This window comes from Macaca mulatta, chromosome 20 (genome assembly GCF_049350105.2).
Source record: "Macaca mulatta isolate MMU2019108-1 chromosome 20, T2T-MMU8v2.0, whole genome shotgun sequence".
Taxonomy (NCBI): Eukaryota; Metazoa; Chordata; class Mammalia; order Primates; family Cercopithecidae; genus Macaca; species Macaca mulatta.
Genome location: NC_133425.1, coordinates 25509916 through 25531384, shown reverse-complemented (window position 1 = coordinate 25531384; position 21469 = coordinate 25509916). Strand labels below are relative to the sequence as shown.

Sequence of the window (21469 nt, the reverse complement as noted above, 5' to 3'; positions counted from 1 at the left end):
AAAAATCTAACTCCATAAATAATAAAAATTATTAGAAGGATTGCTTTTTTGTTGTTTTTTTTGAGTTGGAGTTTTGCTCTTTTACCCAGGCTGGAGTGCAATGGCATGATCTCGGCTCACTGCAACCTCTGCCTCCTGGTTCAAGTGATTCTCCTGCCTCAGCCTCCCAAGTAGCTGGGATTACAGGCATGCGCCACCACGCCTGGCTAATTTTGTATTTTTAGTAGAGACAGGGTTTCTCCATGTTGGTCAGGCTGGTCTTGAACTCCTGACCTCAGGTGATCCACCTTCCTCGGCCTCCCAAAGTGCTGGGATGACAGGCGTGAGCCACCGTGCCTGGCCAGCAGTGTTACTTTAATGGGCTACCTGGGCAAGTTGTGGGTCCAGGCATCCATCAGTGTGAAGTCCCTGCCCTGCCAGCCGGCAGACGCTTTAACCAGACCAATTAACAACCTGTTTCTGATCAATGATTTATGGCTTATGTTTCCCTGTTAATGAAATGTAATTGCCAAGCCTGAGATGTAGCGTAGTGACAAAACAAACTGCCATCTGAAAATTACATCCCAGGTCCCATAAGAAAAGCTACAGCCACACGCTGGAACATCTTATGAGCAGAGTCAAGCACCACCAGGCCTCCCTTTGAGAATCTTGGTCTGTTTGAAGGCAGAGAAGGAGCTCCTTGCCAGTGAATTCTTCTCCATAAAAATTAACGCTGTAACAGAACGCCAAATTGCCTCAGTTAATGTGCTTTTGAATGAGGACTAAATTTTCTTCATAAGCATCAGTGTCAGGACTAAAATAACATTTTTATGGACACTGCGAGCATAAGCAGCAGTGCGAAGTCAACCAGGGTTGCCACTGAATTGACTTGTTTCCCCTGGATGTAGCTGCTTAGATAGCAGAGGACTGGACCCAAGAGAGTTTGGGCTTAGGTCACACTTCAGGCCTTCCCGGTTCTGTGATATTGAGGGCAAATTAACTAAAAACTAATGAAAATAAAACACTCGCCTGATTCTCAGTCTTATCACCTATAAAGTGGGGGTGACAATAAACCCAACCTAATAGAAGTGTTGCAAATATTAAGCTCATTGATTCATCCATCCATAAGGCTAGTTTCCATGCTTGGTTCTGGGGATACAGCAGTAATAAAAACAGAAGCCACCTGCTCTCCTGGAACTCACATTTCTAGTACGAGAAGGTAGAGAATGAATAAGTATGCTGTACATTTTGTTAGGTAGAGATAATTTTTGAGAAAAATAAATTAGAAGGAGATTGGGTGATAGAGGTTGCTGGCAATTTTAAATAGTATGGTCAGAGCTGAGACTAAAGCCAAGAGGATGAGTAGAATTTATGAAAAAGAAGGAAGAGAATGAAAACCAATAACTGGGCCTTAATTAATGTAGGCTTTAAGGGGAAAGGAAGGGCCAGGTATGGTGAGCCATGCCTGTAATCCCAGAACTTTGGGAGGCAAAGGCAGGAAGATCCCATGAGGAGACAGGAGTTTGAGACCAGCCTGGGCTACATAGTGAGACCCCATTTCTACAAAATTTTAAGAAATGTCCTGGCATGCTGACGTGCACCTGTAGTCCCAGGTAATTGAGAGGCAGAGGTGGGAGGATCACTTGAGCCCAGTGGTTGAGGCTGTAGTGAACCATTATCATGCCACTGCACTCCACCTTGGGCAACAGAGCAAGACCCTGTCTCTAAAAATAAATAAATAAACAAATAAGATTTGAAAAATAATGATAAAAATAAAAAATAAGTAATAAGTAATACATTTTTTAAAGGAGGGGAGGAGAAATAAGCGGACACAAAGAATAGCCAGAGAGTAGGAAGGGAAACAGTCAAGAGCTGCACTGTATTATGGAAACTTAATGGTGAAAATGAACTTAACATAAGAGAACGCTCTTTCCATCCAAGCTCCATCTTCCACCATTACCAAGTTTGTGATCTCAAGCCAGCTGCTTTGCATCTCTGGGATATTTGTCGTACCCTACCACTTCAGTGGACTCACTCTATAGAACTGCAAGCAATCTCCTAATGCCCAAATCATCTCCCATTCTCCTAGCTTCTCTGAAACTCATCCTTCACATTGTCTCAATTCACCTGCATTGAACAACTCTCCAATGCCAGGCACTCAACTGGGTATTTTCATGTGTCAGGTCTCGTACACTTCCCAATGCAACCCTGTGAGGTAAGCCAGAGATACCATCCTACTTAAACAAGGAAACAGATGCAGAGAACATTCAAGTAACTTGTCCAATGTTGTAAAATTAGTAATTGGTGAACTGGAAATGTCAACTCCGTAGGCTAATTTCAGAGTCAGCACTCTTCATAACTACATTCTACTTCTACCATAAGATGGCCTACATGGTGCTAAGACCACCAAGCCTGAGGCTCAGAGTTTCTCTCTCCAGCGACCAGGCTGAGAGATTAGAGGAGTTCACCTGCCACACCTTGCCATCTTGGAAGGATCTGAGCTGCTGCTGCAGTTCTCTGTGAAACATTGCGTGTCTCCCTTGGATCAAGAATCACTGCAGGGCTAAAGATAAGAGGATAGATGAATGGATTAACAGAATAGATGAATGGGTTAAGAAAATGGGTTAAGTGTATATGCACAATGGAATACTATGCAGCCATAAAAAAGTATGAAGTCCTGTCATTCATGGTAATGTGGATGGAACTGGAAGGCGTTATATTTAGTGAAATAAACCAGGAACAGAAAGTTCCTGCATGTTTTCACTTATACAAGAAAGCTAAAAATAGGTGATCTCCTAGAAGTAAAAAGTAGGACAGAGGATATTAGAGGATGGAAGGGCAAGGAGGAAGGAGAGTTAGGGAGAGATGTGTTAAAGCAGGCCATAGGCTGGTATCAGCCAGTGGCCTGTTAGAAACTTGGCCACACAGCAGGTGAACCGCAGACGAGTGGGCATTACCCCCTGAGCTCTGCCTCCTGTTAGATCAGCAGTGGCATTAGGAGCATGGACCCTGCTGTGAACTGCGCATGAGAGGGATCTAGGTTGCCTGCTCCTTATGAGAATCTAATGCCTGATGATCTGAGGTGGAACAGTTTCCACCAGTCCCAGGTTCCAAAAAGGTTGCGGACCACTGTCTTAAAACATACAAAATTATAGTGAGATAGGAGGAATAAGTTCTAGTGTTCTATAGCACTGCAGGATGACTATATTTACAATAGTAATTACCTCATTTCAAATAGCTACAAGGAGGACCCTGAACATTCCCAACAGGAAGAAATGACACATGTTGGAGATGATGGATATGCAGACTACCCTGATCCAGTACATTGTATGTATCAAAACATCACTGCCTCATGAATATATACAATTATCATTAGTCAATTTAAAGAAATAAAAATAAATAAAAAATAAACGGAAATAGATCTAAACACACACAAGAAATGGTAAAAGAAGCTGCTGTGCAACCCCCACAGCCCCATGCTGTCCTTCAATAAACCACCAACCCCAAAATTACTATCTGTGTGAGTCCATGCTTCTGGGTTTTCAGAAACCTGACTCACAGGCTGGTGAATGATGTACCTTACACAACCCGCACTTCACACTTTCATGCATTCATTCAACTCACTTAGATAGAACCAAGCTATGTGTAGACTAGAATCTGCCATGGGCTGGAGAATCACAGCTGAGTAAGACAGAGTTGAATCTGGCCTCCAGGGACTCAGGCATCCACCATGAACGATGACACACAGAGATAAGTGTGACCAGAAAAATAGTAAAAGGATGCTTAGAAGCTTCACAGGACACGGTGGCTCAAGCCTGTAATCCCAGCACTTTGGGAGGCCGAGACGGGCGGATCATGAGGTCAGGAGATCGAGACCATCCTGGCTAACACGGTGAAACCCCGTCTCTACTAAAAACAAAAACAAAAAACTAGCCGGGCGAAGTGGCGGGTGCCTGTAGTCCCAGCTACTCGGGAGGCTGAGGCAGGAGAATGGCGTGAACCCGGGAGGCGGAGCTTGCAGTGAGCCGAGATCCGGCCACTGCACTCCAGCCTGGGTGACAGAGTGAGACTCCATCTCAAAAAAAAAAAAAAACAAAAAACGAAGCTTCACAGGAGAGAATGATTACCCAAGGGAGATGGGGTTGCTGCAAAAGGAAGCAGAACAGGGGAGAAGAGGATCCCAGGCACAGGGAACATGAATACTGTGTGCAAACCACAGGGCAAGTCTTGCCCTAAGGCTCGTATGCATGTCATCCCATTTGATGTCCACACAAAAATCCTGAGATGTAGGTGTTATTATCTTCATTTTATAGCTGAGATTAAGCCTAAGGTCATATTTAGCAAGGGGTCTGTTCCACCTCAATCTGGGACCTGGACACGCTTAGGGAAGAGCAAAAAAGATGCTAGGGCTAGAGTAGAAGCAGGTTGGGATGGACAGTGAGCCTGAAGAAGAAGGCTGGGCTTCCATAGTGGAGGGATCTGAAAGCAACCTCACCTCATTCCCCACCCCATCACTCTCCCTTCATTGCACTCACTCTCCTCCTAGCACTTACCACCATACACACAGTAAAGATTTACTTACTTATTGGACATCACTTACCTCCTTCCACGAGAATGTAGGCTCCATGAGGGTAGGGATGCTACCTGTTTCCTTCACTATTATACCCTCAGCGCCCAGAACAGTGCCTGTCACCCAACTAGTGTTCAATAAATATTTGTTAAGTAAGAGGTTGTTTCAGACTGTGGACTAGGACTTTAGCCTGGAGACACAAGTTTTTAAAGAATTGTAGAGACTTTTTTCTTCTTGTTGTTTGAAACAGGATCTTGCTCTGTGGCCCTGGCTGGAGTGCAGTGGTGTGATCTTGGTTCACTGCAGCCTTGAAATCCTGGCCTCAAGTGATCCTCCTGCCTCAGCTTCCCAAGTAGCTAGGACTATGGGCATATACCACCATACCCTACTGGTTTAAAAAAAAAAATTTTGTAGAGATGTGGTCTCACTATGTTGACGAGGCTGGTCTCAAACTCCAGGCCTTGTCTGGATCCCCTTGTCTCGACCTTCCAAAGTGTTGGCATTACAGCCTGAGCCACTGTGCCTGACAACATTGAAGCTTTTAAACCGGGAAACACCATGCTCTGTTCTATTTTATTAAGAGAGCTGTGGCTGGGGAAGCATTTGGCCCCAGAAAGTAAATCCAGACACCTGCTTGTGACAAAGGAAGAGAGATTGAGGCAAAATAGTCGGGATGATCCTACACAGGTTGCCAGATGGTGCTCTGACTCAAGGCGTTTTGAGAAACATGGTCCAACTTTCTTCCTGGGGCTTTTGGAAGGCACGGGGATGACTATTTGTCAAAGGGAACGATTAGAACGTCAAAGAATTCAAAACCCAGATGGGTGAGTGAAGGGCAGAGAACACAATGAAGATGGGACCAGCAATTCATCTCTCTCTCCATCCTCCAGCAGCCGGGGATGCATCCCAGGCCAAGCTGGATGCTCTCTATTCTCCTGGAGAAGCTTTCCCAAAGGTGGAACCTGTTGGTGCAAATGAGGGCCACTGGGCACGTGGACAGAAACCCTGTGCATATGTGTGTGTGTGTGTGTCAGTATGTGAACACACACACACGTGCTGCTGCACACGCATACACAATCTCCTAAATTCCCCATGGAAAGTGACTGCAGCTGTTAAGGAGGTTTCATGAGGCCAGGGGCCATTTGTTGAGCACCAAATTCATGTTACAGCCATGCAGAGTGTGTTCCATTTGTGATGTGAAATGTAGGTATTCTTGTTACCCCTATTCTCCTGATAAGAGATTGAGTCTCCCAGATCAAGCAGTTCATTTAACAGGTCTTATATTGAGTGTCTCTCATGTCCTAGGCTGGAAATACAATGAAGAGAAATACTCATGTCTCTGTCCACTTAGGCTTATCTAGTCCAAAGGTTTGTGGGACACAAAGGTTTATTATAAGAACTCCACCATTACATCAGCAGTATGATGAAAAGGTGTAGTGTTCCAGGTGTGATTAATAAGGTAGCCCGAGGAAGAGCTCTGAGCTCAGGTGTGAAATGAGGGCAGGTGTATTAAGTGTGTCTTTCTATTTTGATGCTTTATCTTGGGGCCTTGCCTCTCCAAAAGTAAGCTAATTCCTAAAGATAGCAAATAACTTGCAATTTTCATATGGAAACTAACCAATCCCAATCCCAAATCCCTGAACTACCTACCTTCTTTTTTTTTTTTTTTTTTTTTGAGTTGGAGTTTTGCTCTTGTCCTCCAGGCTGGAGTGTAATGGCGCAATCTCAGCTCACTGCAACCTCCGCCTCCTGGGTTCAAGCAATTTCCTGTGAGATTACAGGCAAGCGCCACCATGCCTGGTGAATTTTTGTATTTTTGTGATTTTGTATTTTGTAGAGATGGGGTTTCACCATGTTAGCCAGGCTGTTCTCAAACTCCTGAACTCAAGTGATCCGTCAAAGTGCTAGAATTACAGGCCTGAGGCACCGCACCGGGCCTCTAAACTACCTTCTTTATGGAACCCTCACATGCCAAGACACTATTCCTCTACCCTAATCATCCTACAGCCAGATACCAGACAATAACCCTTATGGCCCAGAGCCTGCTGAAAGTATTCAAATTAGCCAATCCTAAACTTGCTGAGCTGCCTGCCCTGCCTCACCCATTCCTTCCCATGAAAACCACAATAAAAGCACTCACCCATGTTTTCCTCTTGCTCTGTCCACCTCCTGCCTGACCCTGGTGCTTCCCCATATGGCCCTGAGTGGCGTGGTGTGCTTCCTGTGTCTAGGGATCTGTGAGTGTAAGCATCTGCCTTCATGACAGTCATTTCCTTGTCTGTGTTTTATCATACCTGATTAAAACAAATCTGGGTGCATTTTAAGGCAGCAGGAGTTTTGCTACATGGGCAAGTGCGAAAGTGGAGAGATACCATGGGATGGCGGACAACAAGAAGACTTTGCCTGAATCTTCCTGGCTGGTTCTGCTCAATCTAGTAAATTTCAGTTTCCAGGAACCATAGGAGATAGTCACCATGCCAAGCATATGGAGAATACAGCAGTAGCTGGTTTTGTGGAACTCGCTGGATAATACATGGTAATAAATGCTGTGGTCAGGGAGTACAGGGTGTCAAGAGATCAAAAAGAGGAAAACTTGATCCAGGCTTAGAGGAAAAAAGAGTAGGAGAGAAAGTTTCCCAGCTGAAACGACATCCACAGTGAGTTCTGAAGGATAAGGAGACATTATCCAGGAGAAGCAGGGAAAGATAGGGAATAGTTATGTCCCAGGATGAGGGCTGACAGCATGTTGTGATTAGGAAACTACTATTCACAGTACATGTTAGGAATGACCCAGATGAAGCTGGACACAGGGCCTGGAAGGTCACTCCTAGGAGGTTCAGACTTCATCCTAGAGACAACCTCGAGCCATTGAACAGTCTTAAGCTAGGAGCTCCAGGTCACAATTTTGTTTTAGAAACATGGCCACATTTGCCGTGTGAAGAACAGATTGGGGGAGGACATGACCAGAGGCAGGAAGACCAGGACGGAGGTAGTGAGATGATCCAAGGGAGAGGTGATAGGATCCGAAGTGGTTGCAATGAAAATGGAATGGAGGTAGCAGAGTTGAGAGAGAGGCATGGACAAAGGGTGAGGGGTCAAGGGTGACATTAGGTTTACGATTTGCATAGCAGGGTAGGTGGCGTTACCATTCACTGAAGAAGAGAAGCAGCCACTTCTAGGTAAGGGGAGGAGAAGTGCCCAGGTCAGTTTAAGAGTCTAACAGGACAGCAGTTCCCAACTTTTTGGCACCAGAGACTTGTTTTGTAGAAGACAATCTTTTCATGTTGAGGAATGGTTTTGGGATGATTCAAGTGCATTACACTGATTGTGCACTTTATTTCTATTGGCATTACATTGTAATATATAATGAAATAATTATACAACTCACTGTAATATAGAATCAGTGGGAGCCCTGAGCTTGTTTTCCTGCAGCTGGGTGGTCCCATCTGGGGATGATGGGAGACAGTGACAGATCATGGGGCATTTGAGTCTCATAAGGAGCCTGTAACCTAGATCCCATGCATGCAAAATTCACAATAGTGTTCACGTTCCTATGAGAATCTAATGTCTCCACTGATCTGACAGGAGGCAAAGCTCAGGTGGTAATGTGAACAATAGGGAGAGGCTGTAAATACAAATGAAGCATCGCTCACTCACCAGCCACTCACCTCCTGTGGTGTGGCCAGGCTCCTAATAGGCCATGGAAAGGTACTGGGTTGGGTCCATGGCCTGAGGGTTGGAGACCCCTGTTATAAAATATCCAAGAAGAGACATCCAGTGCAAAGCTGGAAGCAAGATCAAAAGCTTAAGAGAGAGAACAACTCGGCCAGATGCGGTGGCTCATGTCTGTAATCACAGCACTTGGGAGGCTGAGGCAGGTGGATCGCCTGAGGTCGGGAGTTCAAGACCAGCCTGGCCAACATGGAGAAACCCCATCTCTACTGAAAATGCAAAATTAGCTGGGCATGGTGGTGCATGCCTGTAATCCCAGCTACTCGGGAAGCTGAGGCAGGAGAATCGCTTGAACCCGGGAGGCGGAGGTTGCAGAGCAAAACTCCATCTCAAAAAAAAAAAAAAAAAAAAGAGAAAAAAAATAAGTCAAAGATGGCATTTGGTCGAGTTGTAGCTCCCACATCATCACTGTCCCGTGGCTAGTTATGTCTTCAGGTCACAGCTTCTCTCATTCAGGGCTTCCTCCTCGCCTTGCCTGAGGCTTGCTATGGTTTTTCTGCCTTTCTCTGTATTTTCTGTTTCTGATCGTTAGGAAGTCAGCCATGCAAGCCATAAAAAGAATGTTGTGACTTGGTGGCTGCATCAATCTGAATTTTGGCTCACTGTTCATAAAGAAGACAGTAACTTATGCTCATTTTCAGATGAGAAAATTGAGGTTTGACTTGCTCCAGATCACCCACTTGACCAACAAAGCACAGGAGATATAGACACTGTTCTGTTCACACTGGGTTCTGGACTTTGGTTACTATTCCACATGCCACATGGTCTAGATCAGAGGCTGGTGAGCTACGGCCCCTGACCAAATCCAGTCACCATCTGTCTTTGTCATACAGTTTTATTGTAACACAGACATGCACATTTGGTATTGTCTATGGCTATTTTCCACTTCAAGGATAGAGCTGAGTAGTTACAACAGAGACTGTAGCGTCTACCAATACTAAAATGTTTACTCTTGGGTCCTTTACAGAAAGTAAGTTTGCTCGCCCTTGCTCTAGAAAATAACACCATCCTTTCTTCTAATAGTTGGGATTTCTGAGACTGGGAGAACCACGTGTCACTGTCCCAGGTCACTGCATATTATATGGCAACCCACGCCCCCATCCTTAAAGCAAAGCCAGCTCTGGCTGAAACAGTACAGTTAGTGGCTACCAGGCTCAGTACCTATTTTGTGTCAGAAACGTTGAAGGTAACATTGTTTTCCTCTACCACAATCTTGCATGGCAGACATTTTTTATCTCCATTTTGCAGATGAAGAAACAGAGATTCAAAAATGTGACTGTACTTGCTTGAGGTTAGGGCCGATTGCACACCTGGGTCAGCCTCTCTCCAAAAGCCTTGATTTTTTTTTCCATTATAACTTGCCCATCTCCAAGAAAGATCTCCAGCTGAGGGCTCCAGGCAGGGGGTGGCAATCTGTGCCTGGCAGTACTGGACACAGCAGGGCACCCACTGAGAAATGCTTGGTGTTCCACTTCGTCCCCACAGAGGAGCTTACATCAGACTGTCAACAGCTGTTGTTGCTACGGCTTTAATTAAAGAATAAACAATGTCCTTCTACTTTCCTTTTATAGGCCAAGTATCTTGGGACTGGGGATTTGAATTCCAAAGAAACCACCAACTTGCTGTGGTGTTAATAGTGTTATGTTTGGGAATGGGGTTTTCAAAATCATTCAAGGGCAAGTTCAGAAAACGTGGATGTGATTCTATGGGGGAAACCATTTAAAAAGAAACTTCGAATTGGATATTACAAGGATAGATGTGTAAAGACCTTTGAGGTCCTAGGGGTCTGTATTATTCATTGTTTCAGTATTGAGAGGAAACAGATCAGGACATGTTTAAAGAATTAAGATGTAGGTATGATGAGAATTTAAAGGGGAAAGAGGGCATGGTGTGCTCAGAGAACTAAAAGGGTTTCAGTGCAATTGGAGCACCGAATGAAGTTGGGAAGAATGAGGTACGAGGCCTGTTACCCCCATTTACACAAGGCAAGGGAAACAAAAGCATTAAATGCCTATGATGGACCGAGGATGTCCACACAAATTACATCATTCAAGTCATACTCCAGCGAGCATGCAAAGTGAGAATTAGTCCTCATTTTAAAAATGACAACTCTGGTAATATATTTAAAAATTATAATAACATGATAAGAACAATAATGACACATGATAAGCACTTAGTCTGTGCCATGTAACAGTCAACTTACTTACAAATATCTTCTCATTTCATCCCAAGCAAGACATTGGGAGAGGGGTCCACACACTGTAGCCCATGGGCCAAATCCTACCTGTGAACTCAGGGTGGTTTTTACATTATTAAATAGTTTGAACATTTTTTTAAAAGACAAATATTTTGCAACATGTGAAAACTACATGTAATTCACATTTCAGAGAAAAGTTTCTTGAAACAGCCACACCCCCTCATTTACATGCCATCTACGGCTCCTCCTGCACTGCAGGGGCAGAGTTGAGTTGTTGGAATGGTAGCTGTGTAGCCTTCAAAGCCAATAATGTATATTATCGCTGGTCATTTACAAAAAGATTTTGCCAGTTCTGACTCCAGAAGATAAGAAGGTACTGTTCCCAGACTCATTTTACCGGTATGGAAGCAAAACTTCAGATAGTACCCTCTGTGGACTAGTTTGCCCAGCTGGTATGCAGCAGAGCTGTGGATAGAAGCTGTCACTCTGTTCCAGACACTGCATGCCTAAATAAAACCCCCACCGCCACGCACCAACCACGCCTTCCACAAACATGTGTTTGCAGGAAGCACCAAAGATCTTCTGAAGATTCCATGATGAGGACAGTCAAGAAATAAACTGAGATGGGCATGGTGGTACGCATCTGTAGTCCCAGCTACTAGGGAAGCAGAGGTGACAAGGTTGCTTGAGTCCTGGAATTTGAGGCTGCAGTGAGCCATGATGGCACCACTACACTCCAGTCTGGGTGACAGAGTGAGATGTCTCAAACAAAGACAAGAAATAAACTGACATCTCTGGAGAAATATGAGCAGATAACAACCAACAATCCACAAATAACCAACGAGAATTTTAAAGCAAGGAATATGAGACACTTGTAATACAAGAAATTCAAGTTAAAAAGTCATATACAGGATCATGTTTTTAATCTAATACTGGACAAATGTTTAAAATTCACTGCTGTTAAGGGTACAATTTTACAAATACTCTCAGAAATATTTGGTGGCACTGTGAACTGGGACAAACTTTGAAGAAATTAAGCTGGCAACATTATTCAACTTATTTCCTCCCTAAAATAACATTAATTCTACCTCTAAGGATTCATCTTAGATCAAGCATCTGAGATGCAGAGGATCCATGTTTCTGTGCATCCCAGTGTACTAATAAACAGGAATGGGGGGGGGGGGTCCAACAATTGGTAAATAATTAAATAAATTATGGTGTATCATGCAAGCTAGCCACTGTATCCATTTGCAAGAATCACGCTTTTGAAGAACATTTAATATGTGAATTTTATTCTGAGGGAGATGAAAAGCTCTTGAAGAGATTTGACAGAGAAGTGGCATGCTTGGACTTAACATTTTAAGAGGATTTTTCTTCCTATGAGAAGAGTGAATTGGAGGAGGGGCAAGATGACCAGTGAAGAGGCAATTGCAATATTCTGAGCAAGAAATGATGCTGGCTCAGACTAGTGAGGTTATGATGGAAAGACGTCATCTGGATATTTTTCTTTTCTTTTTTTATTTCGCCCTTTCCTTTAGATTCATGGCATACATGTGCAGGTTTTCCAAATTACAGAATGACATGAAAGTTCCATAATGTTTGGACTTAATGTATCCAAGCCAGATGTTTATTTTCTTTTGCTCTTCCCAAACTTACCAATATACCCAATATATGGGTATATTTTGTGGCACTGAGGTTTGGGGTATGAGTGCTCCTGCTACCCAGGTAGTCAGTATGGTACCCAATAGGTAATTTTTCCGTCCTTAACCCCCTCCCTCCTGCCCTTCCCCCTCTAATAGGCACCGGTGTCCATTGTTCCCTTCTTTGTGTCCATGTATACCCAGTGTTTAGCTCCTGCTTGTAAGTAAGAACATGCAGTATTTGATCTTCTGTTCCTGCATTAATTAGCATGGGATTGTGGCCTCCAGCTGCATCCATATCACTGTACAGGACAGGATTTCATTCTTTTTTACAGGTTTGTCGTATTCCAGGGTGATATTTTTCAAAATATGAGGATTTGCTGTTGTATTACTGGATGTAAATGGTAAGAGCAGAAGTGGAAGATGATTTCATGGAATTTAACCCGAGGAATTGGATGATTGGATCAGCTATTTACTGAGATGGGGAAGTCAGCATCAGAGAAAGTTTTGGAAGAGCAAAAGGAAATAAGTGTCTGGCTTGCATACACTAAGTCCAAATATTATGGCACTTTCATGTCATTCTGTAATTTGGAATATGTCGATGCTCTCCTATTACAAGTTATTTAAGAACCAGAAGTGTGTCATTTCTTAAAATGACATGTTTATCGAAACATGGTTTCTTGTAAAAATGATACTTTCATTATAGAAAATTCAGAAAATAAAGAAAAATATACAAAGAAGTTATCTCACAGATAACTCCTGTTATTTCCTACCCTTGGAGGATACATTCCACACTATGCTTTTGGAATATCGTCTTCAGAGGCGCTCAAGCACCCTCTAAAGGAGAAAGCTTCTTTGCTGTCATGAGGTTTAAGGATCTAGTGTCTTCCTTTGCTGACTTCTCAACCAGGACATGTTTATCATCCTCAAATCCAGATTAAAGGACCTCTTTGGGGGAATTTGCATCATTTAGTTTTTAAGCCTCAATTTCAACACAATTTTCATAACAGAGGCCTTCCCAGGATGTGGTGTTGAAAAATAGCTAAGCAGCTTAGCACCTCCATGTCCCATAATGCTACGTAAGACATCACAGAGGGGACGTTAAAAATAGCTTCAGAGACAAATGATCCTGGAGACCGTGGAGGGCTTTCTGATGATTTGCAAAATCTAGTGTTGGATAAAAGAGTAACAAATGGCTTGATAGCTGATAAAAGCATATTAGATAAATACAGCTAAGAGAAATGTAAAGGTGAGTTCTCAGAGAGGTTGGTGGATTATGAAGAACTATAGATAATGTATAAATCTGAAATTCTTTCAATCGTGTAAGAAGTATATGTAAGAGCCTCGTCTCTGGTCAGAGTTGGGCAGGAAGCTGAGCTAAATGTGACCTGCCCCTGTTTACGAGCATGTGTCTTGTATGTATAATTCTCATGCAGACATACGGACATTTAGTTTACTCTGATAGCTTGTTTGCAGAGGGAGAGGAGCCATTTATTAAGCATTTAGACATTGGACACTATAGCAGAGTGTTTAGGCACACGGGCTATAAAGTCAAATAGCTTGGGGTTGTGTTCTGCCAATTATTAGCAGGTCAAATAACCTTTCTGAGTCTCAGTTTCCTCACCTGTATAATGGGGGTAAGAAAAGCTCATAACACTGTTAAGTTCTTTAAAAGTACCCGATTAATAGCCGCATTTGTGTGGGGGTATGGGCACATGTGTGTAATTGTCAAAGTATTCAAGTCCAGAAAAATCATTTTCAGATGAGGAAACTGAGGTGCCAAAGGTTAAACAACACGCCCAAGGTCACAGAACTAAGTGCTAGGATAGGGCTTATTAACATTAGCTCCGAGTTCTTGTGATTATTTTCCAGTGGCAAAGAAACAGACTGGGAAGAAAAGAATGGTGAACTCTTTATGAGTACATCTTGGAGAAGGGTCTTGAAGAAGAAACACTTGGGTTTCTCACACTGGATTGTCTTCTGCCACATTGTTATGAGCAGGAAAGATACCTTCTTTTCTCAGCTTTAATATGTGGCTTTAGAGCCTCCCATCTTGTCCCCTTTCTTCTATGTCATACATCTTTGCCAACTGCATTCCTCATCACAAAAATCCTTCCTGGCTACCCACTTCATAGGAGATGAACTCCAAACTCCTGTCACAATCTGGCACTAACCTAATTTTCCAACCTTCAAGTGTCCTGCTTTCCAGCCCAATTGAACAATTGCTAATCCCTGTGCACATCCAGGACTTTAGAGCTCTGCATCTCTGACTTCCCCTGACAGCACAACCACCATTGCCAACTCTATGGTCTCTATTTTTTAAATGACCATCCATCCCCCAATGCATAGGGAGCTCTCTGAGGAAGAACCCACTTATAATTCACTTGTTCCCAGTCATTCCTCTAATAATTCCCAACAGCAATGAGAAGGGTATTTTTGATCTAGTAGGAAACTCAATAAATATTTGCTGGGAAAAATGGCATAAGTAATAATCAGAGTAGTAGTAACAAGAATAGCTAATAGGGTTATTGAGTACAAACTATGTTCCTGATACTCTTCTAAATGCATTCCACACATAACTCATTTGATTCTCACAGCCACCGTGGCTGGCAGCATTGATGGCTCCTAAGGATTCCCCTCCCTCCTCACCTTCACACCCTCCATAATCCCCTCCTGTTGAATGTGGGCTGGACCTAAAGACTTACTTCTAATAAATAGAATATGCAAAAGTGATGGGATGTCATCCCCAAGATTAGGTTACAAAAGCCTGGATCTTCTTTCCGGCGATCTCTCTCATCCTCTCACTTGCTTGCTCTGACGAATCAAGTTGACATGTTGGGAGCCGCCCTATGCAGACACTCATGTGGAAAGACACCAAGTAAAGTCTCCAGCCAACAGCCTGGGAGTAACTGAGACCCTCAGTCCAACAACCCACAAGGAAGGCAACACACTCTTGAGTGAGCTTGGAAGCGGCTCCGCTTCAAGCTCTAAAATAACTGCACTGGTTAGCACCTTGAATGCAGCCTAAGAGAGGCCTACAAGTAGTGCCTGGCTTCCTGACCCACAGAAACTGTGTGATGATAAATGCTGTTGTTTCAACCCACCAAGTTTTGGGGTAATTTGTTACACAGCTAAAATAACCACCTGTTATGCAGCAATAGCTAGCCCATACAACCACCTGTTACAGAGCAATAGCGAGCTAATAGCCACCTGTTAAACAGCAATACTAGCTACTACAACCACCTGTTACAAAACAATAGTTAACTAATAAAGCCACCTGTCACAGAGCAACAATAGCTAATACAACCACTCTTACCACCTCACTTTGTAGATTAGGGAACCGAGGCCCAGCTCAGGAATTTCATGAAAGTCCTGTAGCTAGTAAGTGGCAGAGCCAGGATTTGAACCCCAGCAGTCCAGCTCCAGAATCTCTACTCTTTTTTTTTTTTTTCTTTTTAGAGATGGAGTCTCACTCTGTAGCCCAGGCTGGAGTGCAGTGGCACCATCTTGGTTCACTGCAACCTCCGCCTCCCAGGTTCAAGTGATTCTCACGCCTCAGCCTCCCGAGTGGCTGGGATTACAGGTGCCCGCCACTATGCCCAGCTAACTTTTTGTATTTTTAGCAGAGACGGGGTTTCACCATGTTGGCCAGGCTGGTCTCGAACTCCTGACCTCGTCATTAGCCCGCCTTGACCTCCCAAAGTTCTGGGATTACAGGTGTGAGCCACCACGCCCAACCCAGAATCTGTACTCTTGACCATTCATGCTACAATAATAACAAAGGATGGATGGAAGGGTTGATGAATGAAGTTACTTTTCTCCCTTCCCTCACTGAAGGGGTCTATTGCTGATCCCTGAGGGAGCCAAGAAACATGGTGAGCTCACTATTAATCTCACCAATTGAACCATCAGCCCCAGACACAGCATTTTACTAAAAAGTAGCCTCTGCAAGAATGTCTGTGTCTTGCCGAAGGTGGGTGGGAGGTGGGATAAACAATGAGTGAAAAACAGATTGCATGAGTTGAGAAATGACGCAATTATGCCCCAGCTGCGAGGTTACAGCAGGCTTCTATCAGATACATCACCTTATCAAGTGATGTTGTATGTGACTGTTTTCTTTATGGCTCAAAAGAATGTAAAGTCCTCAAGTAACAAATGTTGGTATTATTTATTTTCATATCCCCAGCACCACGAAGAGGGATTGTTTGTCATAGAAAGGATGTTTGTGGCCGCACGCAGTGGCTCCCACCTGTAATCCCAGCACTCTGGGAGACCGAGGTGGGTGAATCACTTGAGGGCAGGAGTTCAAGACCAGCCTAGTCAACATGGTGAAACCCCGTCTCTAATGAAAATACAAAAATTAGCCAGGCATGGTGGCGGGCGTCTGTAATCACAGCTACTTGGGAGGCTGAGACAGAAGAATCACTGGAATCCAGGAAGTGGAGGTTGCAGTGAGCGAAGATCATGCCATTGTACTCCAGCCTGAGCGAGAGAGTGAGACTCCATCTCAAAAAAAGAAAGAAAGGATGCTTGTACAAAAGGTGTCCTATAAAGGGTGCCCCTGTGAAAGGAATGAATGAGTAAATGAGAGAAAAAAAATGGGTGAAGGCAGGAGGATCATTTGAGGCCAGGAGTTCGAGACCAACCTAGACAAAAAGCAAGACTCCATCTCTACCAAAATTTTTTTTAAATTAAAAACTTAGTGAGGCATGGTGGCATGTTCCTGTAGCCCTAGCAACTAGGAGGTTAAGACAAGAGTATTGCCTGAGCCCAGGGGATTGAGGCTGCAGTGAGTTATAATCATATCACTGCACACCAGCCTGGGCAACAGAGCTAGACCCTGAAAAAAAAGAGGGAGGAAAAAAATGGATGAATGAATGAATGAATGAATGAAATGAGTTTATGAGGATTATCACAGGGATATATTTAACCATGAGTTCTTTATTAATTCATGTATAAAAATGATTATTCATAGGCCACAACTCTCCTTTCACTTTAAAACAAGAGGGAGGGGGAAGGAAACCAATATTTATTGAGCACTTATTATGTTCAAGGTCTTGTCCCAAAATCACGCTTAATCCCCACAATGGTTTGGTTGTCCCACTTCCATCTTGCAGAACCAAAAGTGAGACTTGGACAGGTAATGTGGTCCATGCAATTCACACAGAGTGTAAACTTCAGAATTCATTGCTTTAGACTCCAAAGGCCATTTCTTGGCCTGTCCTTGCATTTGCACCTGCTGTATAAATGGTTGGAGAAGGGAGTTGTGCTCACATTTAGAATTAGGGTGTTTTGTCCTCTCTACTGCTGACACTAACGGTACTATCCATTTACTTCCCCATGCATTCATTTAGTGCACAATTACCGACTGTGCCAACCACTGCTCTAGGCACTAGGAGCAGCATTCGTGTTTGGGGCCAGGGTTGGACACAAAGCTTTGTACCTGGGAAAGCCCCAAACTGCTGTCTGGACTCAGAGCACATGACCACAACAGAGCTCACACTGAATAACCAGCTCATCTTCCCAGGCTCCTGGATGATCTGAAATGGGGACCATCTGCTCTTTATCAGAAAATGACAAAGTTGAGTTCAAGTTCGTGCCATGGCCGGCCCTTCGTTTTCCCTTAGGAAACAGGAAAAGGGGCACCAAACTGCCACATCTGCAGTGTGCCAGCCTCCTACACACATGCACCTTATTCAACACTGACATGAGCCCGCAAGGTACCCGTGCCTTCATTTCACTCATGAAAAAAACTGACCCTCAGAGATGCTAAGAGAGTTGTCCCAGGCCATATCCCAGACAAAGATAATTGAGTAAAGGTCTACAGCCCAGTTAACCACAATGGTGTGATGTTCACTGACTGTTTTGCAAAGAACTACGCACACTTCAAACTATGCCTCCACCCCCATGAGCTCTGTACAAGTGGATTGCTAGGACCCCCACCAGCAGCATGGATAGGACTACTCTTGAATCAGTTAAGCTGGAATCCTCGACGTGGCCAGGATCCGAGAAAACTGCCTATCTCAAGGAATAAAATGTCTATTCCATCAAGGAAACTGTCCCATGTTTTACTCCAAAAACACTGGGCCCACGGTATGGGAGCAAAAGAGAAACACTGAAAGACACTAAATCAGTAGTCAGTAACTCAAATATTCACATAGAAGGGATATAATGCAATGTATTATACGTAGTAGATAGCAGTAGTAATAGTTATCGCCAGCAGTGACAATTAAAACCTTTGTTGGGTTGGGCATGGTGGCTCACACCTGTAATTCCAGCACTTTGGGAGGCTGAGACAGGCGGATCAAGAGGTTAGGAGTTTGAGGCCAGCCTGGCCAACATGGTGAAACCCCATCTCTACTAAAATTACAAAAATTAGCCGGATGTCTTGGCGCGCACCTGTAATCCCAGCTACTCGGGAGATTGAGGCAGGAGAATTGCTTGAACCCGGGAGGCAGAGGTTGCAGTGAGCCGAGATCATGCCACTGCACTCCAGCCTGCTCAAGAGAGCAAGACTCCATCTTGGGGAAAAAAACAAAACAAAACAACAAAACAAACAAACAAAAAATTGTGTTGATGATAACTGACTACCACTGTTCTGTGCACCTTACCTGTATTAAGACATCAACTCCTCCTCCTGGCAAGCTTGTTTTATGAATTTTAAAGTTGAGGGAATACAATGTGCAGAGAGATTAACTAACTAGCCCAATGTTACACAGTCTGTAAGGGACAGAGACAGCCTGTGAATCCAGGCAAACTGGATCTCGAATCCATTCTCTTAAGTACTACATTATGCTACTTATTGATACAGATACATGAAGGAGGCTGAATGTAGGAAAATAAAAACACACAGGAAATGATCATTGGCACCTGTCACTCAGTGTCAGCATCACGGAAATAAGAGCAAATGGTGGGGGCAGCAAATTGGAGTGCACGTGCCTCATCTAAGGCGTGGCCACAGCTCAACCCCCATGGTGTGTTGCCTCATGGAAAGATGACAATTGGGTTTCCAGAGGTCCTGATTGTCCAGAGACACCAGACATCTGGATTTTAGGTGAAATTTCCAGATTTAAATGTTGCACTGTGTTGGCCATACAGAGCACACCTGCAGCCACATTTGCTGGCATGATGTTCGTGTGCAGCTCATCCTCAGGAAGAGCAGGTCTCGGGCCAGGGGCTCCATCCACTTCTGCCCGCAGTCCTTCCGTCAGCGGTTCATTCTGACTGCAAGGACTCTTTCTGGCCCTGAGTTAAAATCTGCCCCAGCCAACATCCTTCCCTCTCTGTTCCCTCCCCTGAAAGAGTCTCCCACTTCTCCTGTGATCACTAAGAGAATAATCCCTCTCCCCCATGACAACCCTTCACATATTTTGATCATTGGGATGATTTCTGAGCTGACATTAATCTTATCCCATCTAACAAGAATGATAGAGAGGGTAACATAGTCACAGGCAGATTAGAGCTTCTGATGTCACTGCCTTTAGGGCAGCTTTGCAAGCACCTCCTGACTCCAGGGCTCTATCCAATTCCTCTCCCACCCACAAGCCCACGGCTGGCACAGGAACTCTCAGAGTCACAAACTCCACCCTCCTCTCCCAGGGGTTCCAGCTGCACCACCAGGCAGGTACCTCACCCTTGCCTCCTTCCTTCTCTTCTCACTTGAGTCCAGGAGGTGATTCTCAGATCAACTCATTGAAATTAAGGCAAACTAGTGATAACCTTATTATGATTTCCATAGGAAATGGTTCAGAGAGAAACATAACAAAAACCTAATCACGAATACCTTCCTCTAAGAAATAAGACTGACGGACAATTTTGTAAAAAATTATTTTTGCAGATCCTAATTTTTCTAGAAGAACACTGCATGATTTATAAAATAAAAAGCAAAATATTTTGGATTTCTGAATTTAAAATAAGAATTAGGCCAGGCGTGGTGGCTCAACCTGTAATTCCAATACTTTGGGAGGCTGAGGTGGGCGGATCACGAGGTCAAGAGAACAAGACCATCCTGGCCAACATGGTGAAACTCCATCTCTACTAAAACAATGCAAAAATTAGCTGGATGTGGTGGCACACACCTGTAGTCCCAGCTATTCGGGAGACTGAGGCAGGAGAATCACTTGAATCCGGGAGGCGGACGTTGCAGTGAGCCGAGATTGCGCCACTGCACTTCAGCCTGGAGACAAAGCAAGACTCCATCTCAAAAAAAAAAAAACAAAAAAAAAAAAAAAAAAGAATTATAGAATACATGTCTTGCTTTGGATCAGTGGTTCTCAAACATATGTCTGCACTAGAATCACCTGGAGGGTTTCTTATATCTCAGATGGCTGGATCCCATCCTCAGAGTTCCTCAATCTGTAGGTCCAGGCTGAGGCCCAAGAAATTATGTTTCTAACAGGTTCCAGGTGAGGCTGATGCTGCAGGCCTGGATACCATGTGCTGAGACCTCCTGATCTAGAACATTTTAAATATACCCATCCAAGTGATGTGGACGCATCTTCTGCCTCCAGTGTCTGCCCAGCCACTTCATCTCAGAACTGGAGCTTTTACTGAGCTGCTGCTTCTACAGGGCCCTATGCAACATGTTCCAGGTATATCTCCCATCTCTACTGCCCACCAAGACCATCAGACATTCAGTAGAAACGGGCAAAGGTATGTTGCAAGACTATCACCCTGTCACCAAGCTATGCAGAGCAGAAACAGAGAATAGTGATATAATTCTCACCACCACTCAAAGTGAAACTTCAAGATGAGCAACTTTCAGATGCTCATCTTCCTGTTTACTCCCTAGTCAAAAGTCAGTCTGCCCCAGCTGCTGGTCAATATCTGAAAGAGCTCATGGTACCTATGAAGAAGAAAGAATCCAGTGGCAAGCAATAGAGCACCTCAGGTCGCTTCAGGTCACATCCTGTGGGTGGGAATACCAGGCAAAGTCTTCCAAGGGAGGAGAGCAGGCTTGATGCGTGGCAAGGTACAGCCACCCTAATGGGCTGTACCAGGAGTCACAGTATGATTTCTAGGGCTTATTCCAGGGATATATACTGGTCCCCAGCAGCCTTCTAATAGGGAAGAACTATAATATCATTACCTAGTGAGAGGCAGACATACATAATGGTCAAGTGTGCAGGCACTGAAGTCAGAACTGCATGAGTTTTAAACAGCCAGCTCTATTGTTTCCCAGCCATATGACCGTGGGCATGTGCCTTAACCTCTGTGGGCCTGTTTCTTCACCTGTGAAGTAGGAACAATAATCATGCCATCTTAGTGGACTACTATGAAAATTAAATGAGATACTCCATATAACACATTTAGAATAGTGTCATGATATGGTATATGAAGGCATTTAATACA

General features: G+C 44.0%; 1 protein-coding gene and 1 long non-coding RNA gene across 4 annotated transcripts in view; one reads left to right on the top strand and one right to left on the bottom strand.

Moving 5' to 3' along the window:
• The window catches only part of HS3ST4 (heparan sulfate-glucosamine 3-sulfotransferase 4), a 441443-nt gene that overhangs the window by 145551 nt on the left and 274423 nt on the right, over nucleotides 1-21469 (bottom strand). The gene's annotated exons all lie outside the window — the stretch shown is intronic.
• The window catches only part of LOC114674443 (uncharacterized), a 103588-nt gene that overhangs the window by 68474 nt on the left and 13645 nt on the right, over nucleotides 1-21469 (top strand). For 2 of the 3 annotated variants that reach the window (XR_013411735.1, XR_013411734.1), the window contains one exon: nucleotides 17473-18174. The exons of the other annotated variant lie outside the window; for it this stretch is intronic. This is a non-coding gene — a long non-coding RNA (uncharacterized LOC114674443). Of the gene's footprint in view, nucleotides 1-17472; nucleotides 18175-21469 lie in introns of those variants that run through there. 3 annotated transcript variants of the gene reach the window in all.